Source organism: Eriocheir sinensis, chromosome 28, assembly GCF_024679095.1.
Source record: "Eriocheir sinensis breed Jianghai 21 chromosome 28, ASM2467909v1, whole genome shotgun sequence".
Classification (NCBI taxonomy): domain Eukaryota; kingdom Metazoa; phylum Arthropoda; class Malacostraca; order Decapoda; family Varunidae; genus Eriocheir; species Eriocheir sinensis.
Window position 1 is genome coordinate 4,760,516 of NC_066536.1, and position 24,599 is coordinate 4,785,114.

The 24,599-nt window shown below is 41.9% G+C and overlaps 1 protein-coding gene across 2 annotated transcripts in view; it reads right to left on the reverse strand.

Moving 5' to 3' along the window:
* The window catches only part of LOC127004391 (histamine H1 receptor-like), a 302,097-nt gene that overhangs the window by 139,399 nt on the left and 138,099 nt on the right, over positions 1 to 24,599 (reverse strand). Inside the window, exon 1 of one of the 2 annotated variants that reach the window (XM_050872036.1) lies at positions 13,667 to 15,013. The exons of the other annotated variant lie outside the window; for it this stretch is intronic. The gene's annotated coding sequence lies outside the window, so the exon portion shown is untranslated. Of the gene's footprint in view, positions 1 to 13,666; positions 15,014 to 24,599 lie in introns of those variants that run through there. 2 annotated transcript variants of the gene reach the window in all.

Sequence of the window (24,599 nt, forward strand, 5' to 3'; positions counted from 1 at the left end):
TACAGGCTATGGGGAATGGAGAGGAATGTGAGAAAAATACGGGAGATTACAGAGGAAAAGAGGGAAACAAACAATGAGAAGTCTGCAGGATAAAATGGGAAGACAAAAGATAAAGCAAAGGAAAAATAACTCATAACGTTGAAAAAAATGGGGAAAAAAACCGAAAGGGAGAAATTTGAAAGAGTAAAATGAATAATAGGAAGTTAACTAAAGTAGAAAGGTTTATAATTGGAGACGATGAAAGGAAATTAGAAAAATGAAAATAAATAGGGATAAAAAATGAGTTTAAACCGATGATGAGTTAGATCCCAAAACGCTGGTGGCGCAAATTAAAAAAAGAAAATAGAAGAAAAACAACTGGAATCGATTAAAACTGGAAAAAAACAAAGAAAAATCATAATTATTTTTTTGTTCGAACGTAACGTAGCTCTTTTTCATTATTACTTTTTTTTTTTTTTTTTTTTTTGCCCTTGAGCTGTTTCCTCTGCTGTAAAAAATAAAGCACATTTTTTCCGGACGCAAAACTGATCGTATTTAAAAACAATGGATCAAACGACAATCACGCTGCATTTACGTGATTTCATTAACGCTTTATGCAACACGAGAGCTTTGCGACATAAGTGGATAATAGAAGCCGGTTAGTTAGTTTGCAATGAAAGTCAAACGAAGTGGAGTTAAGCAAAATTACGTTTCAAGCACTTACTATCACACACACACACACACACACACACACACACACACACACACACACACACACAGCTTGGCTCAGGTGATAAGACAGCATGCCACAAACAAACAAACAAACGAACAAACACACTGACTCCTGCCATTGACCACCACGCGGCCAAAATCTCTAAAATTAATTAGTGAGGTGTTTATAATCTCTCTCTCTCTCTCTCTCTCTCTCTCTCTCTCTCTCTCTCTCTCTCTCTCTCTCTCTCTCTCTCTCTCTCTCTCTCTCTCTCTCTCTCTCTCTCTCTCTCTCTCTCTCTCTCTCTTGTCGTATATTCATTGCTACTACTCAGATTCCTATACCATCTCTCTCTCTCTCTCTCTCTCTCTCTCTCTCTCTCTCTCTCTCTCTCTCTCTCTCTCTCTCTCTCTCTCTCTCTCTCTCTCTCTCTCTCTCTCTCTCTCCCCATTTCCGTTTCTTTTATCCATTTCTCTCTCTCTCTCTCTCTCGCTCCGCTCTCTCTCTCTCTCTCTCTCTCTCTCTCTCTCTCTCTCTCTCTCTCTCTCTCTCTCTCTCTCTCTCTCTCTCTCTCTCTCTCTCTCTCTCTCTAACTAAAACTAAAAGCAGATAAAAATGGCCAGTGAAAAAAAACAGGTGTAGTAAAATAAGCAGGTTAGTATCCGTAGAGTTCCACGAGCCACATTTTAAACTTTGATGTAGGAAAGAGGTCGTTCACACATTTCTGATAAGCATAAAATCGTCGTATGCCTCAGGACAATTCAATGACACGATTCTTCACACGTATTAAGTGCCAAAGGATATACTCTGATGTTATTAATACATATGTTTATTTTAAAGCTCATTAATTATAGGGATTTATGAAAAAGCATTATGCGCGATCTTTTATTTTTATTTATCGTCAAAAGCGTGCCCGTGCAATTACCGAGAAATAAATTGCCATGAAAAAAAAATCCGTCGCCATTGTGAAAAGTCTATATTTGGCACGAGAGAGAGAGAGAGAGAGAGAGAGAGAGAGAGAGAGAGAGAGAGAGAGAGAGAGAGAGAGAGAGAGAGAGAGAGAGAGAGAGAGAGAGAGAGAGAGAGAGAGAGAGAGAGAGAGAGAGAGAGAGAGAGAGAGAGAGAGAGAGAGAGAGAGAGAGAGAGAGAGAGAGAGAGAGAGAGAGAGAGAGAGAGTAAGGAAAAAAAGGAGAGAAAGGAAGGGAAAGAAAGGGAAAGAAAGGAAGGGAAAGAAAAGAATAAATAAATCAAATATATAAATAATGGATCAAATAATAGAAAAATAGAAAGTATGAATTGCATCAAAGAAAGAAAAAAAGAAAATAAATAGAAACAGCAAAGAGAAACTCGCTGAAAATAAGGAGATAAAACATGGACCAAAATTCTTGAATGAAAATCTAACAAAAATCTGGGAAAACAAATCTGGAGCCGCAATTTAAAGCGGAAAACTGGAAGAGAAAAATCTGAATGAGAAAACTGGAGAAAAATATTATGAAGGGGAAGTCTGGGAACGAGAACAAAAAGCTTCTGGTGGAGGGACGAGAAGCACGGCGGAAACCCAAACAGTGTCTTCCAAAATACACGTTTCGCCCGCCGTATCAAAGACGTCTGCAATTTCTACTTTTCTACTGCAACAACTTTATTTTTATCACGCTTATCTAGTGTGTCTCAGATTTTATCATTTGAGAATTTTCATGTGTTCCCACGGATGTGTATATGAAGCCACGTCATTGGAAGCGCAACGTGACATCTAAGGCGAGCGATAAAAAAAATATAAAAATTGGCTGAGCAGAGTGAGAAAAAGTAAATGTAGAAAAAAAATGGAAGATAAATATGAAGAGGCTTATGGAGAAAGATCTAAAGCCGTATTTCTTGATCCGGAAAATTGAAAAACACACTACTATTTATCTTGCCGAGGAAATTTATTATTTTGTTTTTGTTTCCGTGACCGCGGTGAAGGATCAGTCTCCTCTATAGTAATAACATAGCGGGCGTTAAGGGACTGAGTGCTTCCGTAACTGAGGAAATGGAATTTGACACGCCATCATGTAACGAATGGAACCTTCATTGGCTAAGGATAAAGAAGTGGGTGATCCAGCGACTAGAATAAGAAAATGGAAGGTCCTATAATTGATGAAGAGAGATTAGACGCTTATATTATTGTTGATAAGCAATTGGATGTAACATTTACAGATTAAAGACGCAACATTTACAGATAAAAAAGAGACTGAATATTTTGTGGGACGATAAGAGATTGGACGCTCTTATGATCAACAGTAATGGAATGAACGCATCTGTGATTGATAATACAGGCTTGGAACACTCATATGACTGATGTTTAAGATTTAGATGTTCCAGTAGCTGACAACAGCTAAATTAGGCGTTTCCATGGGTGACGATAAGTGATTAGACCCACGTGTGGCTGATAATAAAGGAACTGAAACTTCCCCTGACAGGCAATAAGGGATTTAAGGGCCTGTGTGACTGGGTTCCTCGCTTTGGCCTGATGCTGCGAGAGGGAATGAGTTTCGAAAAATATTGAAATAAGGGATTAGATTTATGCGTAAAGGGAATCTGATTCAGAGTTCCGCGTGGACGAGTTGAGGTGATTTCAATTATTTCACTCAATTATAGTTTCGTATTTATTTATATTTGAGGCTCAGTCATTTTTACGACCCCTGAGAGTTAAATGAAAATGTTTTCGTTATTTGCTGACGTGGGATGATTTGAGAGAGAGAGAGAGAGAGAGAGAGAGAGAGAGAGAGAGAGAGAGAGAGAGAGAGAGAGAGAGAGAGAGAGATAGAGAGAGAGAGAGAGAGAGAGAGAGAGAGAGAGAGAGAGAGAGAGAGAGAGAGAGAGAGAGAGAGAGAGAGAGAGAGAGAGAGAGAGAGAGAGAGAGAGAGAGAGAGAGAGAGAGCGAGAGAGAGAGAGAGAGAGAGAGAGAGAGAGAGAGAGAGAGCGGCGTCCTTTCTGTTTATCGCGCTCTGTCCTTTGAAGCGGAGGATATAAAAACGGAGTCAGATTTGTTTGTCGACTCTCTCTCTCTCTCTCTCTCTCTCTCTCTCTCTCTCTCTCTCATCAACAGGTAATTTCCATGCATCTTGCCTTCATTTCGGTTCGCAGTCCACAAATCTCATCACATAATAATCTAATCAGCGCCGCGCACCTGTCTATCTACTTTGTATAATTACCAACCTGTATTTATAGCCTTCATTATCAATCCACATTCGGCGCCATCAAACGATCGGGTCGCACCTGCACTATCTACCATTATCCATCAGGAATCACGAGTACCAGATGCTGCAGCGACTATGTTTTTTTTTTTTTTTTCGTCAAATTAGTGTTTCATCTATTTATTTTCTATGTTGATTTTTACTTTTGGTGAGCTTGATATTTTGCAGTATTTGTTCCTGTCCTTGTTTCTTTGTTTACTCACATGTTTCCTATCATTTTTTCTTTGTCTCCCTTTTTGCTCCGTATTTTTTTGTTTTCTATAGTTGTCTACAGTTTCTATAATTTCCTAGCGTGTGTGGATTGATTGTTTCCTTACTTCAATGATTTCATGTTTCCTTACGTATCTGTTTTCATATTCACAATTTTTTTTTTTTATGTTCCGATTGTCTCTTCAGAAAGAACATAATGAGCACATTGGTCCGTATTGTGTGTGTGTGTGTGTGTGTGTGTGTGTGTGTGTGTGTGTTATGTGTACATCTCGCTCTGATTTCGATTCCCGGAGTGTACAAATTTGTGTGAGCGTCTCGTGTTTTCTTGTCTTTGGGTATGAATATAATATCGGTAGGTGCACCTGGTTGGGTCCGCGTGTGTTTTAAATTCTTTGTGATCAAACGGACGGAACACGTGAACCCTGTCTTGGGGTGCTGTCGTGAAGGAGGAAGGGACGAGGCTGGAGGGGACGTGGAAGGTTGAAGGATGGAAAACGTGGGGAACAGGGGAGCGGGAACTGAGGACAAGGTAGGAACGGAAAAGGTGGAAATTGAAGAAGCAAAACGATTTGAAGAAAGCATATGGGGAGGCTGATAAATATGATGAGGAGGAGAAGGAGGGGGAGGAAAGGGGTAAAGGAGAACAAGATAAAAAAAGAAACAAGACTATAAAAATAATCTTGCTTCTGTTTGTCTTCTGTTTTTCTTCTAGTTCTTGCTTTCTGCTCATGTTCTTTTTCTCGTAAAGAGAAAAGCGAAGAGCGGGAAAAGAGCAGAAAGTTGTACACGATGACACACACACATGCAGAAACACACACACACACACACACACACACACACACACACACACACACACAGTCACACACACAGCAGAGTCAAGGTAATCAAGGGGCGCCAGGTGAAAGGCGTCGTGACCTGCCGTGGCGAGGAGTGGGCCGACGGGAAGAGACGCGGCGACAAAACGTTCCGACGCATAACAAGTGGAGCGGATGGACACGAGAAAAAAAACGCTCTGACGCATAACAAGTGGAGCGAATGGACACGAGAAAAAAAACGTTCCGACGCATAACAAGTGGAGCGGATGGACACGAGAAAAAAAACGTTCTGACGCATAGCAAGTGGAGCGAATGGACGCAAGAAAATAAACGTTCTGACGCATAACAAATGGAACGGATGAACACGAGAAAAATATCATTATAGATTGCGACGGCAGAATATGTTGTTCACAATAGAATATCATAACGGAAAGCTGGTGAGTAACTTCAGAATTTAAATATATATCACAACTGAACACAATTGACGGTAAACAAAAACACTGTCACAAAAGTTAGTCCGGAAAATGGAGGCCAAAAAAATCATATTACAACAAAAATCCTTTCAGGGAAATACTAAAAATGAATATTATGAAGGGAAGAGAGAGCTTAATTAATGGAAACAGGAAGAGTAATATTGTACTGGCCAAATGTAAGCTAAATAGTGGAAAAAAAATATATCATGCAGCAACACAGTGAACGAAATAGCAAAAACGAAATTAAAACCTGTAATGAAATAACAATGACCGGAATATTTAAATCCCAGCGCACTGACAAAATATTACCAAAAGTTTATTAAAAATTGAAAAGAAAAAAAAAACTGCATGAGAAAAATTAACAATAACAATGATAAGAACTGTAATAACACAATGGAATAGTCAACAACAACAACAACAACAACAACAACAACAACAACAACAACAACAACGGTAATAGCAACATCAATAAAAATAATACTAGTGAAAAGAGATCATTACACTGCCGGCAATTACATGAACTTAATAAAATGAATTTAAAAATTAGCATATATCAAACGAGCAATTTTAATTAGATGATAAAATAAATATACACAGAGGAGTAGGAGGAGGAAGAGGTGGAGGAAGAGGAGGAGGAGGAGGAGGAGGAGGAGGAGGAGGAGGAGGAGGAGGAGGAGGAGGAGGAGGAGGAGGAGGAGGAAAAGCGGCAGGAGGAGGAGGAGGAGCAGGAGGGGAAATAGGAAAAAGAGGAGGAGGAGGAGGAGGAGGAGGAGTCATGCTCTAGTCACTGGCGAAACAAGTCAAAAGAAAAAGGATTGACACTCAATTAATTTTGTTTGACAAGCAACTACTAACAGGAGAGAGAGAGAGAGAGAGAGAGAGAGAGAGAGAGAGAGAGAGAGAGAGAGAGAGAGAGAGAGAGAGAGAGAGAGAGAGAGAGAGAGAGAGAGAGAGAGAGAGAGAGAGAGAGAGAGAGATAGAGAGAGAGAGAGAGAGAGAGAGAGAGAGAGAGAGAGAGAGAGAGAGAGAGAGAGAGAGAGAGAGAGAGAGAGAGAGAGAGAGAGAGAGAGAGAGAGAGAGAGAGAGCACGAGTTTATGACCATGCTCTGTCAATGTTTGTTTGTCCGTTCGTCTGTTAAATATATGTATGTAATAATGCCAGTTTGTATGTGTGTATAATTAAGGTTATGTATTCTTATATGTATTTATGCATTTATGGCTATGTATGCTTTCTAATAGCAAACAAAGCAGATTAAGGGTTAAAATATGTAGAGCTAATGTGCAGGCGGCAAAATGTTAATTAATGCTGGAAAAGGTGGATCACGAGAAAAAGTTGGAAAGTTTCGTTTAGTCGGCGCAACATCTGTGGTCATATGCCTGAGAGAGACAGAAGGGGAAGGAATTATAGGAGAAGGGAACAGATCGCAGGAGACGGGACACAACCCCCGATTAATACCTGGTACCCATTCACTGCTGGGCGGACAGGGGCGTAGGGTATCGGAAAAGCCGCCCAAATTTTTCCACTCCACCCGGGAATCGAACCCAGGCTCTCTCGGTTGTGAGCCGAGTGTGGATCACGAGAAGAGGATGACTAAATTACTCTCACTGATGAAGAATATATGTATGTATATGTATGTATGTATGTTTCTATGTATGTTTATATGTATGTTTGTATGTATGTATGTACTGACTCTCCCAGCGCTGAAACCCACCAAATATGCTACCTGGCCGAACGGGTAGTCCACTGGTTTCTTATCTCACTGGCCGGGGTTAGATTCCCAGCCACTGCAGATGTATATCCCAATTTAGCTTCAGTGAATGTACGTAAGTTTTACCTGTGTGTTTTTGTATGTATGATATTGATGTGTACGTATGTATGTATGTATATATCTATGCATGTATGTACATACGTATGTGCACTTTGCGGCAGGCGCTGGGCGGGTGGCCGACGAGGTGCAGAGGGCTGTGATTTATCGGACAGAATCACAGGTGCCGGATATCGTGTGTGCGAATTAATGCATGTGTGAATGTACAAATATATGCATGTATATACGTATGTATGTATGCACGCACGGCTATATGCACGCGTGGTTGTTTGCAAGAATGGATGTATGGGTGGATGGTTGATGGATGGATGGATGTCGGTAGGCAGGTAGGCAGGTAGGTAGGTAAGTAGATAGCTAGGTAGGTAGGTTGGTAGGTAGAAAGGTAGATGGGTAGGTAAAAAGGTAGTTTCGTATGTCTATATTTATGAATGTCTGTATATATGCGTGTGTGAAAGTAAGTATTTAGGCAGAGAGACAGGCGGGGAGTGTCACGGTGAGTGGAATGAAAGGAATGAACAATGGGAATGTTACTTTTTACGGCGCGTATAAATCCCCGTGTGCGTCCAGCCGTCCCTGTGTGCGTTCTCTGTACCTGTAAACTAGTGATGGTGCGGGACGGGAGGGAGGAAACCAGGACGAGGACAAGGACGAGTAGGAAAACGGGGACGAGGAGTTGGAGGAGGAGGAGAAAAGGAGGAGGAGGAGGAGGAGGAGGAGGAGGAGACAAAAGAGGAAGAGGATGAGAAGAAATTGTAGGAGGAGGAAGACGAAAAGACAGAGCAAACTATGAGGAGGAAAAGAAAAAAAAGGGAGAAGAGGAGGAGAAGGAGAAGGAGTTACCGTAGGAGGAGGAAGACGAGAAGGAAGAAGCAACAAGAAGACGTGGAAGAGCAAATAGTAGAAAATATCTTTGCCTATATAAAAATAAGAAAAACACTGGCCCCATTCAGTGACTTAGCATTTTGTCACCCACTTTTGAGACGCGCAGTACAGCTTCAAACACTTGACGTCCATTCCACTCCTGTCGCACTAAAATATAGATCAATGTGAATTCTAAACTGGCAATTCATTTTTTCATTAGGTAATTCTTCCGGCAATTAATTCTTGCTACATGACTCGATTCGAAAAATAAATCTGCCAATGTCTGTCTAGAATTTCTTCCCTTGAATTGATGGACGATTTTTTGTCATCGGGTCATATTGAACTCTAAAAAACGTAAAGTAATTGACGTAATTTAACTTTTACAGGTATTCGCCTCTATTCCTGAGTAAAGAGGCTGATTAGTTTGAAAAGTTTGGATTTGAAACGAAGGAAGAGAAAAAGAAAGAAAAAACGAAATCATAAAAGAAAAAGAAGCAAATAAAAACGAAACCAAAAAATAAGAAAAACAAAACAAAACCTAAAAGAAGAAAAAGAAGCAGAAAACGAAGAAGAGAAAGAAAAGAAAATAAACGAGGGAGGCAAAAAAAAGACAAAAAAATGGAAACGAAATAAGGAAACGAAAAAAACAATAGATGCCGGAAATTTCTACATCGGAAAATCATTCTGCTTGAGAGAGAGAGAGAGAGAGAGAGAGAGAGAGAGAGAGAGAGAGAGAGAGAGAGAGAGAGAGAGAGAGAGAGAGAGAGAGAGAGAGAGAGAGAGAGAGAGAGAGAGAGAGAGAGAGAGAGAGAGAGAGAGAGAGAGAGAGAGAGAGAGAGAGAGAGAGAGAGAGAGAGAGAGAGAGAGAGAAAGGGGGGGGGGGGCGGGGAGGGAAAGGACGATGGAATGAGGATGATTATGACAACATTCCTCGCGTCAGGGGAGTGAAATATTGCCGAGGACGATGAGGAAGCGCGTTGGTTTATCTGCTGGCTAATGGAAGGCTCGTTATGGTGGCGGGGGGAGGGGGTAGGGAATGGGAATGGGAATGGGGAAGAGAGGGGTAGGAGAGGGATGGCGGTGCTGCTGGAAGGAGCGGGTTGAGGAAGGACGAAGAAAGAGAAGTCGGGTTCTGGAGAGGAAGGAAGGACAGAGAGCGAGGATAAGCATAAGGAAGAATTAAGGCAGGAAAGGAAGAACAGAGAAAGGGAGGGAGGTAAGGAGAAGGCGATGGTTAAAGGGAGCCGAAGATAGAGAAGTTGGGATCATGAGAGGAATGAAGGACAGAGAGTGAGAGAGAGAGAGAGAGAGGATAAGCAGGAGGGAGATTTAAGGCAGGAAAGGAAGAACAGAGAAAGGGAGAGAGGCAAAGGGAAGTGTGAATTAGAAATAATGACATCGGGCAGGAAAGAGAGAACCGAGGGAGGATATGAGAAAGGGGATGAGAGAAGAATGGATTAGTGAGAAAGGAAAGGGTTAGGAGGAAGGGAGGAAGGAGGAGGGGAGAGTAAAAGGAACATTAAAAGTAGAAAGAGGGTGGAAGGAAATGGAAAAATGATAGAAGAATAAAGAATAAAGTTACAAAAGGAGAAAGACATGGGAGAATAAAGGTGGAATAGAAGAAAAAAGCCAGAAAAAAGGATAGAAGAGGAGTAAACGGGGGAAAAAACGACTTGAAGAATCAATGGAGGGAGAGGAAAGGGAAGAAACGGAAGGCAGGAAGGGCGAGAGGGCAGGAAACGAGAGAAGAGAGAAATTGAAGAGAAAAGGAAGGATGGAGACTGAGATGGAGAGAGAGAACGAGGGGGAAAGGGAACGAGGGATTGAGAAGAAAAATAGGAACGGAAAGGAAGAAGAGGACAGGAAGGAGGAAAGGAAAAGCGAAACAACTGAAGAGTGAGAGAAAATGAAGTAAAAATTGGAGTTAGAAAAAGGAGTTGACAGATTGAAATGTAGAGCCATCAAAAAAAGTGACGCAAACGAAAAAAAGTCACACAGAAACAGCGAACACAGCGTCACCAGCAATCACAAAGCCGAAACAAACACCGCGGACCGTGCTCTACGTGCCGTTCCGCCGGTGATCGGGAGCCACACAAACAACAGCAGCAAACAGCCAATAAACAGCCGCCGCCAGCACCGCGTCACCCGAACAGCACCACCACGCGTGTAGCTGGAAATGACGTGCTGTTATGAAGTTGATGTGCGAAGTGGTGTTTGCCGTTGATGTGAAAGGTGACGTTTGCTTCTTGAATTTGCGTTTAATGTTGATGTTTAGTTTTGAAGCTTATTGAGTTTATTTATAACATTTATTACGCCTTTTTAAATGATAATGATATATTTTTAGAGAACTCTGTTTATTTGAGCACGACTAATCAAAACTATAATTAACATTGCTGATTCGTTTTTCATTGCAGCAAATCAAGGATACCTGTAATAGTTGTCAAGTTTTGTCCTCCGAATCATGTAGACGTTTAATGCTGCTAATCAAGTCTATCTGGTTGTTGTTAATGAAGTTTTACTGCTACTAATAAGCCTTCTTTTACCATTGCTAATCATGAATGTTTTATCTCCGAAAATTGTGCTTTTGTTGATAGTAATCAGACCTAATTTAACATTGCTAATTATGCGTGTTTTAATGCAAGTAATTATATTTTCACTGATACTTATCAGGAACGCTGTAATTATGTTAATCATGTGTTCATAATGTTAACTATTTTTTTTCTAATTGTTTGATTTAATGTTGTTAGTCATATATAGTTAAATGCAGTTAACCGAGTCAACTTTAAACGTTTCTATGAGTTTTGTGTTTACTTTTGTGTTCTTCTGATGAACATGTCACAACAGCAGCCAACACCAGCCGCCCACACTGCACCACTCCCACCGCAGCAGCGGAAAGTTTAAATTGCTGTCCTGCTAATCAAGTTATTCTTTTTATAAGGCAACGTACATATTTGCACTAAACTTACTGTATAGAACATTATCCTTTTCGAATTTTGTTTTAATAAGTTCATATGGGATTTTTTTATTAAACAGTCAAACGCAGGGCATTATTCATTCAGAATATGTTTTTAAGTGAACAAACACCCGTGCATTAATTATTTCAGTATTGAGCAAATTATTTCAAAGCCTTTTGGTCAAGAAGGCACAAGTGGCTTGACATTATGCATGCTAAGGGAGGAAGTTATTCTTCTAGGGCTTCTTTTTAGATAAATAAAAATTCTGACGTACAAAATTCACAGCGGGCACGTTGTTTACCTCTCTCGTGACGCCACTGGTGAAAAAAAGAAACTAGGGCATTCCAATTAATTTCGCCATTGCTTTTAAATTCGTCATGAGAAAAATTTAATTGCACAAATATTCAAAAGTCTTCAATGTTTTTTTTTTACACCCGTTGCTAGTTTTATTCATCTATTTACTCCTTTTGTCCTCCTTTGTTCTATCTGTGTACTATAGCTCTACTTATCTCACTAATTCTTTGATCCTTCAAATAGTATATAAAAGCATTCAATTATTTTTTTATTTTTTATTGACCCGGTGTTTACCAAGAGAGTCGGTCAGGCTCTGCCAACCCTTCCTACTCGTGCTTTTCACACAAAACCATTTTCATTCCGTGTTCCTGAATGGCTTCTATTTTCCCCGTAAGAAAGCCAGGATCGCACTGCATAGAGGGTTGGGGGTTGGCTGCAGGCATTGTTATGTGCCATTCGTAATGATTTTTTCTTGGCAAAGGCTTGTTATATTATTTTCCTAACCGACAGCGTCGTTACTAGACTGGGAAAGATTTTTCTATACGGAAACGGTAATGCTGGCATCCTTGACGCTCTGTTTGCTGATATGTCCCACAGCACGGTAATCAAATATACAAACGTATGATATAAACCTGAACCACTAACATTTATTTTCCTTTACAGTGGTAAAGCATACTGCTAGACACCTTTTTTTTTTAATTTTAACTAAACGTTTGTCAAGTGTTTCTCAGGTATGCACAGATGAATGTATCAAACTGTGTGCAGCAAAAAAATATGATACAAGTTTTAACAACCGACTTTTATTACCTTTCATTGCAGGGCTTGCTCGTTAATCTTTCAACGCTTCCCTGGATTGTCTGTTTTTACAAAAATCCTAAACTGAACGGTAAACAAAATTGATATACACTCGAACCATCAATTTTCTTTACCCTTCATCGTGTTGAGTGACATATTTATTGATTGCTTCAGCGTTTTCTTGTGTTCGTCAAGGGTCCTCAGGTGTGTCTCAGCAGGCCCGTTAAACAAACTTATATGGTGTACACTTGGACTTTATTTCCTCACGTGTAAGATGCATTACAAGGTGTCTTAATGATTTCAAAACTTTATGTCGACTCGGCGATTATTGAATTTCCTTACAGCCCCGCCGGTAGGGTGGCTGCGTACGCCGTAATGGCCGCCCATGCTGCTGCCGCTACGATAATTACTATCATTATTGAGCTTAACCTAACCAGCACCAGCTCGTTTGTCCGCTGCCGCTGCTACCGTGGCGCCAATTTTAGACACATCATTAGCATTAATATCATTCATTAATGTTACTGTTATGGCCGGCCGGGCTACAAATGAATACTGAACAAACGCATTCGTTTAAAACACGCTCGCTATGCATTGGCCGTTTGTCTCTGAGTCGCCGCCGTTATCCGTTAATGGCCCGCGTACACCTCTTATTAGCATTTTATTATTAATACACAGAAAGACTGCCCGAGCCTACCTTGAGAGAGAGAGAGAGAGAGAGAGAGAGAGAGAGAGAGAGAGAGAGAGAGAGAGAGAGAGAGAGAGAGAGAGAGAGAGAGAGAGAGAGAGAGAGAGAGAGAGAGAGAGAGAGAGAGAGAGAGAGAGAGAGAGAGAGAGAGAGAGAGAGAGAGAGAGAGAGAGAGAGAGAGAGAGAGAGAGAGAGAGAGAGAGAGAGAGAGAGAGAGAGAGAGAGAGAGAGAGAGAGAGAGAGAGAGAGAGAGAGAGAGAGAGAGAGAGAGAGAGAGAGAGAGAGAGAGAGAGACACACACACACACACACACACACACACACACACACACACACACACACACACACACACACACACACACACACACACACACACACACACACACACACACACACACACACACACACACACACACACACACACACACACACATTCACACCCCGCCGCCTCTCCTTGGAATTTCAGCCACCTATCACCTGACTCGACACACTTCCCTTCCCTCTCGCACCTCAACATGGCTTTTTTATTGTAATCCTCCATCATTTTATATTGTAAATTTTCCGCCGAAAGGCTGCCAAGCAGCGAAAAAACGTATATTATAATAATTAAAAAAAAAATACACACACACACACACACACACACACACACACACACATACATAATAATTATTATTATTATTATTATTATTATTATTATTATTATTATTATTATTATTATTATCATCATCATCATCATCACACACAGGAACACATACACTAATAAACAAACACATAAACAAACAATCGAACGAACAAACAGAGCACACACAACCAAACACAAATCCACTTACTTTGCCTCAGCCCAGCACGTGACGGAAGCGGCGCCCCTCTGGCAAAGAAGCAGCGGTGAAGTCACTAAAGGTGTCACTAAAAAGTTACCGTTCGCCGCCCTTCCTCGGTCTGCCTCCTCCAGACAGCTGACGGAAGGAACACGGCGCCGCCTGCTTCTTGTGTGTTAGATCACCCTCGTGACTGGCAGAGGTCGGTGGATGAGGATGCTTGTTCTGTTTCTTCAAAAACACAAGGAGTTTTGATTCTTACACAAGGCAGCTCACTTTTCTTCTTTTTATCTCAGTTTTGGCCACAAGGCAGCTATATTTTTTTCACCAATGTCTCGTCTGTTAATTATTTTTTTTCCTGTTTACTCTAGTTTTTTTTATTATAAGTTTATCAGATGCTCTTACTAACACCGCAACTCTCCAAATTCAAAATCAACAAATGTTCTGTACTAGGTGTAAAAGTGACGAAGGAAAATATTTATCCAGATGTTGATTTTGAAGTTTTGCACTATTAAAGTTTTATAAACTTTGGAATTATCTGTTTTCAAAAAGCAAAAGAAGAACGTGAAAATATTTACGGTTTCAATAGTTTTCATTTCGTGTTGATGAATAATTCTAAGGGACACAAAGGCCTTGTTTTGATACCTCCGGCAACAAAAGACGGTCTGTGGAGTCCACAACTGTTTCGTTTGTGTTGGAGAAGAATGGAAAGGCGTTCGGCCCTAAAGTATCCCATTACGGCTCTGGTCGCTTCGTGATTCTGAAGTCCACAAATGCGTATGAGATTAAAGTAAAGTGAATATGAACGCTTCAGGTTCTAGGGTACACACATGTTAAAACTTATAAATATATATAAAAATGACGTTTTCTTCGTGAGATTAGAAAGAGGGTGAGTGTGTTTCTCCCTTTCAAGCCGCCACATAGTAGATAAAAAAGACAAGCAGGTCAGGAGGGCAGGTAAGGTATCCTGCATGACACTGAAGGTTTTCCAATACGAGTTGTATCCAATGTAGTGTTGTTGTTGCTGTTGCTGTTATTGCTCTTGTTGCTGTCGTTGTTGTCATTGTTGGAAAATTTCAGGCTCGACTGTAACGGAACGATATTTTGTAACGCGACTTCTTTCAAGCAGCTTTCCTTGTTTTCCTTTTATGGCGGGTCGTGTATTTTCGCGTTTTGCTACAAGGGTTGAATTGTAAAGTCTCACAGAATTTCTTTCCAGGGGAGCTTCTGACGTCTTACTGGAAACTATTTTCTTCCCCATCGTTTCTAAGGGAAGAATTTTTCGAATTGATTCTTTATTCGAATTAGATTTCCTTTTGTGTTGGAAGGTAATCTCTTTGTTGTTCCTCGACCAAACATTTCATCAAAGCGTTGCCTTTCCCCTCTTTGCTTCTTTACGTTTCCATAGTGTTTCCTTTTTCTACTTTTTGTCTTTCGATTGGAGTTCTTATTTTCTATTTACCCATTCTTTGTTGGATTTTACCTTTTGTGTAGCGTTTTTTTTTATTTTCCATTTGGCATTGAATTATTTTGGTCTATTTGTCTTTCAGTTGTGCACTTATGTGTGTGTTCTCTCTTCTCATTGTTATTTTGTTGCCAATTTTATCAGCGCAAAGATTTCGTGCTTCAAGTGGCAAGATTCTGTCATGTTTCCGGAGATCCTTCAGGCAGAGCAGGTGGAGGAGGAGGAGGAGGGAGGGTAAGAAGAGGGAGAAACTGAGATAAGGGGGAGGGTTAGAAGTGGGAAGAATTGATGTAGGGGAGGAGAGAAGGTTAGAAGGAGAAAGAACAGATGTAAGTAGGAAGGAAGGGAGGGAAGGAGGGAGGGTTAGAAAGGAACTTGAGGTAAGGAGGTAGGGAGAGAGGGAAAGAGGAAGCGAGGGAGAGAGTGGGCGAGGGAGGAAGAGAGGAAAAGAAGGAGGGAAGGATCCATTGTGTGGGTGGGAGTGTGGTGAGTGAGTGGCAGAGTGAGTAAAAGAGCGAGAGGCGTGAATGAGTGAGTGAGTGAGTGAGTGAGTGCGTGAGTAAGTGAAGGGTAGCTTATCTTTCCTCCCTTGAACAACTACACAACAATACTGTCTGAAGGGCGACGTTGGCGATCTCCTCTTCCTTTACTTCTCCTTTTCTTGATTTGTTGTCCCCATCCTCATCCTCGCGTACTTGTTTTCATCATATCTTCTTAGTATTTTTCGTACATTTTTTCTATGTATTTTTCGTTTATTTTATTTTCGTCCTCGTCTTCTGTTTTATCCTATTATCTTCTTCTTTTTCTTCTTCTTCTTCTTCTTTTTCTTCTTCTTTTTCTTCCTTTTCTTCTTCTTCTTTCACTTCTTCTACTTCTTCTACTTATTCTATTTTTTCTTCTGCCTTTAGCATCTCTCTTCGTTCACGTATTCGTTGTCCGAGAATATTTTCCTGATATCTGAATCTCTCAATTCCTTCACATCTTCCTTATGCCATTGCCATACAAGTGACATCTGATTTCGTAAGCCGAATGAATTTTCTCTATGTTCATCGCAAACAGTTTGTCTCCACAGTGTCTTTTCCTGCCACCACACACACACACACACACACACACACACACACACACACACACACACACACACACACACACACACACAGCTCTAAGTCTTAAAACAAGAAGAGCCGAGCGTCAAAAGAACGTCAGTCACTTTGCCTTTCTTCAAAAAATAAAAATAAAACTTAATAACCTTCAAAATCCTCCCGTCAGTCAAGCCTTCCGTCGAGCAGAAGGGGCGACACTCAATTTCAAAAACACGCCGAAAATAGAGCAATAATTCCACAACTCGGATGCATTTCAGGGCGTGCCGGCGGTGCTGACGCGGCAAAGATTTGGTACAGGTAAGGGCACAGCCAGGTGAGGGCACGGCCAGGTGAGGGCGTCCCAACAGGTAGCGTGCGTGGCCACAGGTGTGCTGGCGCGACGCGTGGAGAGGCGCGGAGACGGGGCGTGCGTGTACTCCCTCTCGCGGCTTCCAGACCACTGAGGTTCTGGCGGGCAGGCGCCTGTGTCGAAGGAACTCCTCTGTCCAACCACCGCCCCTCCTTCCCCTCCCCTCTTCCCCCTTTCCGGTGACTGCTGAGGGCGAAGAGGGAAGGGACGAAAAGAGAAAAGGAAGCGCGGAGGAAAAAATACTGAGGGAAGGGGACGTGGAGAAAGGTGTGGGAGGAAGGAAATGAAGAAGTTTAGTTTTTTATACAAATTAGAGAGAGAGAGAGAGAGAGAGAGAGAGAGAGAGAGAGAGAGAGAGAGAGAGAGAGAGAGAGAGAGAGAGAGAGAGAGAGAGAGAGAGAGAGAGAGAGAGAGAGAGAGAGAGAGAGAGAGAGAGAGAGAGAGAGAGAGAGAGAGAGAGAGAGAGAGAGAGAGAGAGAAGGAAATGATGGACAAGGTTACTGGTGAAGAATAATAATCAGTTTTAGGCACGAATGGGAGGGAAAGGAGCGGAAGGAGACATGGAGGAGAGGATGCAAAAGGAGGGAACCGGAGAGAGAGGTGAAGTAAAAGGTAATGGTGGCGTGGAATTAGTTTTAGATAAGAATGGAAAGGTTGGAAAGAGAGGGAGGAAAGAGAGGACGAGAGAGGAGGAGGAAAGAGAGAGGGACGAAAGCGAGAGGAAGGCACGGAAGGATAAATGCAGAGGGAAGGAGGTGGATAAATGTGTGCAGGAAGGTAAGGTAATAAGATGATTGGAAGTGTTGAGTTAGTTTTCGATAAGAATAAGAAGACATGAAAGAGAGAGGGAGGCATTCAAATTACAGAGGGAAGAGAAGTGAGAACGGAGTAGGGGAAAAAAAAGTCATCGTAATGAAGGCGAAGCTTTGTGCTGCGGGACGGACTTTCAACCATTAATAAGGAAAGGTACGAGAGAGGAATGCTCGGAAAAATATTACCAAGAAGGACGGAGCACAAATAAACAAATATAGAAAGGTAATAAGGGAAAAATTTGTGCAATGGGAAGATTTAAGGAAAAATTCAAGTGTTCGTGGAAGGAAGGAATAATGGAGACACGAAGGCGAGGACGTGAAGGGAAGGAAGCAAGGAGACAGAAACTGAAAAACGGGTAAAGAGAAATGGAGAGTAGAGGGAGGATGATGGATGCGGTAACGAGGAGGTGACGGGCATTGAAGAGGTGGAGGTAACACTGAGAAGGAGGAGGTGGAGGTAACACTGAAAAGAAGGAGGACGAGGAAATATTGAGGAGGATGGCAAAGAAATGCTGAGGAGGAGGACGAGGAAATATTGAAAAGGAAAACAAGAAAACACTGAGGAAGAAGAGGAGGATGAGGAAGCATTGAAGAGGAGGACGAAGAAATACTGAGGAGGAGGAGGAAGCATTGAAGAGGAGGACGAAGAAATACTGAGGAGGAGGAAACATTGTAGAGGAGGACGAAGAAATACTGAGGAGGAGGAGGAAACATTAAGGAATAAGCCGAAGGAACATTAAAAAGGAAGAGGGTAAGGAAGATTAAGGAGGAGGTTAAGGAGGAAACACTGATTAAGAGGAGGACGAAAAAACATGAGAGTAGATTAACAAGTAGTAAACAGCCTCTTAGCTCATAACGAGGCTAACTCCTAGGGCTAACTATCTCCTTAGACTGCAGTGGTTCTTAACCTTTTCGGAGGCGCCGAACCCTAACGAAAACCTCTGCACAGTAGCCGAACCCCTCAAGTATGAAGAAAAAAATACAAGTGGAAGAAAAATTACTTCAAAGTTCAGGAGTAAATTAATTTTGGATAAAACAAAGAATGGATTCCATTATAATTTATGAAAATCTGAAAAAAAATTCGGTTAGAATTCAATTGCAAAATTGCAATGTTTTTCGGGAGGGTCTTCGCCGAACTCCTGAGACTAGCTCGCCGAGCCCCTGCGGTTCGGTCGATCCCAGGTTAAGAACAACTGCCTTAGAGGGTATCATTCCTGCTAATACGTCCCGAAATAAATAAAGCATCAGTGAGCCTTAGCTTCTCCGTAAATCTGTCATCAGCCTGTTTTGAGCTCAATTCGCGGTGTACCTGAATAACCTGCCAAAAATATCCAAAACGACCTCTCTCTCTCTCTCTCTCTCTCTCTCTCTCTCTCTCTCTCTCTCAAGCACAGCCTTACAAAAGTTTCCTTAACCAAACACCTCACACAATCTACATTATCATACGCTAATATCACCACCATTCCTCCCTCCCTCATCCCTCACACTCTGTCTCTCCCCCCCTCTCCTTCCTATTCACAAAAATAAATTTAGCTCCAGACATTACTGAGAGAACAGTTGATCTTACTCAGATTTTTAATAGGTCCATTTCCGCCCAATGTTTCTATGTATTCTAGCAACTTTTTTGCATATTTTTTTGTGGTCTCTTTATCTCGCCGAAACACAGGATAACTTTTTGAATCAAACTTGAACCAAAAACTATAGGACAACTCACTGCGCATCCCCCTCAAAGAAAAAAATGTCCATCACGAATTCGAGAGGAACGTAAAAAAAGCCCTTAATTTTTTTTCCCCTGTTTTGGCAGTTGTTTATATATATATTTTATGTTCTGACTTCTCTGTTATACCAGAGGAGTCTGAATGTGTAGGAGTCATGAGGCGTGAAGGAACAGGCGTAAATAACGTGTAGTAGTAGTAGTAGTAGTAGTAGTAGTAGTAGTAGAAGTAGTAGTAGTGTGGGGGGAAGGCGGTGACTGAGTGGTTAGCGTGCCGGTCCCACTATCACCGTGTCATGGATGATGCAGGTTTGAATCCGCCGCTACCACCTGGTATTTTTCAGTCACCAGTGCCCACATGCTGTTCTGAAGACCACCTATCTACCCAGCCTCTAGAGGAGCTGTCCAAAGGAAATCAAGAATGAGCTCCGAGGGGCAACATGAACCAAGAATAGATGGCGCCACTATAAACATGTGACTGCGCCATGACGGTTCGGGCCGACTACCAGGCCCCCAAAGAAAGCCTACCGGCGCAACAGGCAAGGACGTAAAAAAAAGTATTTGTAGTAGTAGTAGTAGTAGTAGTAGTAGTAGTAAAAGTAGTAGTAATAGTAGTAGCTGTAGTGGTAGAGGGAAGAGTTGGGAGGGGAGGAGGAAGAAGAAAGAGGAGACAAGAGCTCAAATTTAGGCAGTATAAGATGAATATGTGTGGAGACCTGCGTGGGCTGTTAAGGAATAGACACCAAGTAAAAGTGGTAGTGAAAGTGGAGAAGGAGGCGGAGGCGGAGGCGGAGGAGATGGAGGCGTTGAACGGAGAGGAGTTTGTGGAAAAGAGAAGAAAGAAGAAGCCAACAAAGAGAGCTCGACGTAAGCACTCAATACGCAGAAATAAGACCGCCACGTTCCTGAAGTCTATAAAAATAAAACTTGCTCGGGCTGCCGCTGATGTCATGACCAATAAGGACTCGTGGTTGAAGGGAAAAACATCGCGGTGGAAGTGACCCATGATTGGTTCTCGAGGGCTACGTCTCTCCCACTCTTGCCAGTCCCGAGAAGCAGTTGTTTGTTCCTTTTTTATTCCCTTTCCACTACTCCCGTTACTGTGAAAAAACACCAAGGTCATTAGAATATAAGGTCAACTGCCTTGGAGGTGGGGGGTACACGTGGGATGGCTGTGATGTCACGTTTCTCTTGCCACCTAGGTCCCAATGTTTGTGGCTGCTTCTACACTCAATAATACTCCCATCTAATATCATAAAGCAAATATGTTCGTGGAATAAGATGATTAGGGCGATAAAACAACTGGGCATTCTTTCTCGCTTGGCATTACTTCAACTCAATCATTCCACCGATTTTGCTTATGTTAAATTATGTTATTCATCCCACATTCGACATAAACACACATCTCTGGCTCTGATGGTTTAAGATATTTACCAGCACAAAAAAAAAAAAAATACTCAGGTGAAAAAAAAAAATATCATCGACATTGAAACCTACGCCGAGACAGCTTGGCAGCATCAAGGTTGAGTCGCAAGCTGTGCCTCGTCCAACCAAGGATTTCTAAGAGTAGGAAGGCCATGGTAGACGAGGAGAATAAGACACCATATATCCCCAACTTTTACCCCCACTCCGCCCTTCCAAGCGGGTAGGCTTTATATTTCAATGGCCTTGGTAAGCACTTGACGGTAAGGCGATGCTCAAAAAACATCTTATCCTTCGAAAACAAGTTATGTAATCCGCTATTAAGAGGGCGAAGTATAAAATAGGAGAAATCGTGAGGCATTAAATGGGAAAGATGAAATGGGGGAAGAGGAGGAGAAATTGAAGAAAGCGAAAGCAAGTGGAGAAAAAGTAGATGAAAGAAAAGAAATTTAACGAATAAAAAGATATGAAGAAAAGAAAAAGGAGAGGCGGAAAGAGAAATGCTGTTGGAGATGTCAGTGAAGGACAGGGTAAAGTGAATGGCAGGAGGAAAGGAGAAGAGAAGAAAAAGTTCAAACGACTGATGGAGAAAGAAAGGAAAGGCAGCTTGAAAGGAACAAAGAAGAGGGGGAAAAGCAGATGGAAAGAAGTAAGGGAAGGAGAGAGAGACAGGCCTAATGAGAGGATGAAAGGTAGGTAAAAAGGTGGGGAGGGAAGAGGAGAATGAAAAGACCAAATTGGAGAATAAGAAAAGAAAAAAACAGATGTAGGTGAAAGGTGTGAGGTAGAAATGAAAACAAATGGCCTGAAGAGGAAGGGATAAAACTGAATGGCCGGTCAAAAAAGAAGAAAAAATGGAAGAAAAAAATAAATATATGAAAGGAAGGTCACAGGAGGGAAGATGAAAATGGGAAGGAAAGGTCAAAGGAGAGTGGGGATAATGGCAAGTGTAGAGGAAAGGCAACTGGGAGAGTGAGGAGCTATTGATGGTCCCCCTGCCGGCGCTCTGAGGTAACTAATAATGTGATGGATGGAGCCCGGCAATGACCACCTTCAAACCCACGACCTCAGAAGACTTCTTAGAAAACGTCGACTTCCTTCCTAAGCCAAGAGATTTTTTTACTTCACGTTATTGAAATCTTTATCTTTTTTACTATTTTGCTGTTTATTTAAAAATAAATGCTGATGAAAAGTTGTTTGAGCACAACTTCGAGTGCCTTGACTCTAGAGATTTTACTGAAATGTGATCATCAAATACCGAAGACTTTATTGGTATTTTTAAAGTACGTTCTTCCATTTATCAAATACGTGCTGTAACTTTCTTCGAGTATATAGAATGGAAGTAGGTTGTTCGAACTTTAAACTCCATACTGCTACAGACAAAAAATATTTTTTAGGTTTTGTTGAACAGAAATTGAAACATTTTTCCGCTTAAAAGAAAATACGTGATATTTTTTACCGATAGGCATCTTTACCAGAACGAAACATGAAAGAAATTTCCAGATAAGTATTTGAGGTCAAAAATACATTAAATATATGCAAAAGAATTCAATAGCTTAGATTACTGACCTGGTCACTGTATATTTTATTGCTCTCTCTCTCTCTCTCTCTCTCTCTCTCTCTCTCTCTCTCTCTCTCTCTCTCTCTCTCTCTCTCTCTCTCTCTCTCTCTCTCTGGCTCCTCCCGGCCCACCCTTTCCCTTTCCCTAACTCTTTCTTTCAGTGACGAAGTACGCGCAATAAATGTCAGCCTGACTCCATTACAACACACAGCAAGGCTTTCCGGGCCCCTCACATGGCCACGAGAGGGCTTAAGTAAATAGCGAGCGCCCGAAGGAGGAGGGAGAAGAGACAGCATTCAAATAATCCTCGATGGTGAAGAAGCGGAGAGTTATGACTTATAGAGGATATAAAGGAAGAGATGAAGGAGGAGGAGAAGGAAGTGGGAGTGGTGGTGGTGGAGGTGGTGTTGGTTATTCTGATGCAGTAAAAGAAGGAATAGAAGGTGGTGAACAAAGGTGAGGAGGAGGAGCTGGGGGAGAATGAGGAGACAGAATGAGACGAATAAAGATGAAGAGGAGGAGGAGGACAAGGAGGAGGAAGAAAAGGAGCAAAAACAACAAGATGAATGACAAGGAAGAGGAATAAAAAGATGGGGATGAATGCAGAGGAGGAGGAAGAAGAGGAGAAGAAGAGGAGGAAGATGAGAAAGAATAGAGGGGAAATGATGAATAAGAAGAAAAGAAGAGAAAGAGGAAGACAATGATGAATTCGGAGATTGAACGAGAAGGAAGAAAAATGAAGAGGTAAAGAAGTAGGAGGAGGATTAGGAATTAAGAGAAAGAATAAATATAAAAATCATTGATGAGGAAGGGGATCCAAAAAAGATAAAATTCAAATGAGGACTTAAAAAGGAATAAAAGAATAAACGTAAAATAATCTTGAGAGAGAGAGAGAGAGAGACTGAATATTTTTCCTTCTCGCCGAAAAATACAGGTGTGGAATCACTTCTATGCAGGTGTGAATATTCATATATGAGTACGCTAAAAGTGTGTGTGTGTGTGTGTGTGTGTGTGTGTGTGTGTGTGTGTGTGTGTGTGTGTGTGTGTGTGTGTGTGTGTGTGTGTGTGTGTGTGTGTGTGTGTGTGTGTGTGTGTGTGTGTGTGTGTGTGTGTGTGTGTGTGTGTGTGTGTGTGTGTGTGTGTGTGTGTGTGTGTGTGTGTGTGTGTGTGTGTGTGTGTACAAAGGAAGGATAGGAAGAATGGCGAGTCGGGAAACCTTTGCAATTCTGATGTCCTTTCCCTCCCTCTCCCTCCCCTCCCCTCTGTTTCCCTTCTCTATTCGCTCTCGCACCCTTCAATTACAATTCTGTATCCTCCTTTTCCCCTCCCACCCCTCCTCTCCTCTCCTCTCCTCTCCTCTCCTCTCCTCTCCTCTCCCTTCCCCTACATTCACCCCACTCCCTATATCCCTTCCTCTATCCTTTGTCTCTTCCATCACACTCCCCTTCCTTCTCCCTTCTCTCCACCTGTTTGTCTAGCTTCTCTCTCTCTCTCTCTCTCTCTAATGTATCAGAGGGGAAAGACCTCCTACCATTACGGTTTCCATAGAGGGTGGCAGCGATTACGGAGATTTTGTAAGCAATTTAAGCAAATCTGATATGTAAAAAAAAATAATATAAGCCGGCTGCTGCAACACACCACTGTAGTAATATATACGCGACGCTCTCCCATTACCGTAGAAAAATAAGGGAATATAATTGTGAGCTGTAGCATTAATGATCAGAATGTTAATAGTATGATGGGGAAAGTGTAGTAATAAGAAACGTATATGATGTTGGATCCATGCACATTGAAGTTGCGTACGCCAAAGAATAAACACTGGCCGCCGTACTGACAACTTTTTATCGGATTGTACATAGGTTTACCGGACCCCCGCTGAGAGAACCAGGAACCAAGCATTCATGGCCTATATCAAGCCCAAGCCCTCGCCCGTCACCCACTTCGGTATTCCATCTCTGGATCAGTTCACATCCGAAACACTTCAGGCTCCGGATCTCTGGAAGCGCTCGTGGTCTTTCCTCAAAGCACGGGCGAGCTTTCCATATGGTCCACCAAAGCCATTCAGTCATGTTTTTTCTTTTTGTTTCATTTTTATACCTTTTATTTTGTTGAAGTAAACATAATATTGAAATGCATGAATGGAAAGCTGTACAAAACCTCATACTTTGAATACAACACGAGGAGGAATTATTACGTCGGGAAAAAAGGGAGGACATGAAAGATGAAAAGAGCCTCCTGCAGCGACAAAGACTATTTCATTTTTCTTAGTAATATGCCTACTGTGGACGAGGACTGTCTGTGATACTTAATGAGCAAGGAAGACGCAGGAAAGGGGATGGGGGAAGGGAGGAAGCGAGGGAGGAAGGGGATGATTGACAGTGTAAAGAAATGAGGGTGAGAGGGAGGAAGAAACGGAGAAAAAGATGAGAATAGAAGAAGAGAGGCAAGAAGGAAGACAGGGGAAGTAAAGAGGGATATAACGCGGAAGAAATGGACGGAGGCAAAGTGGGAGGGAGAAATGG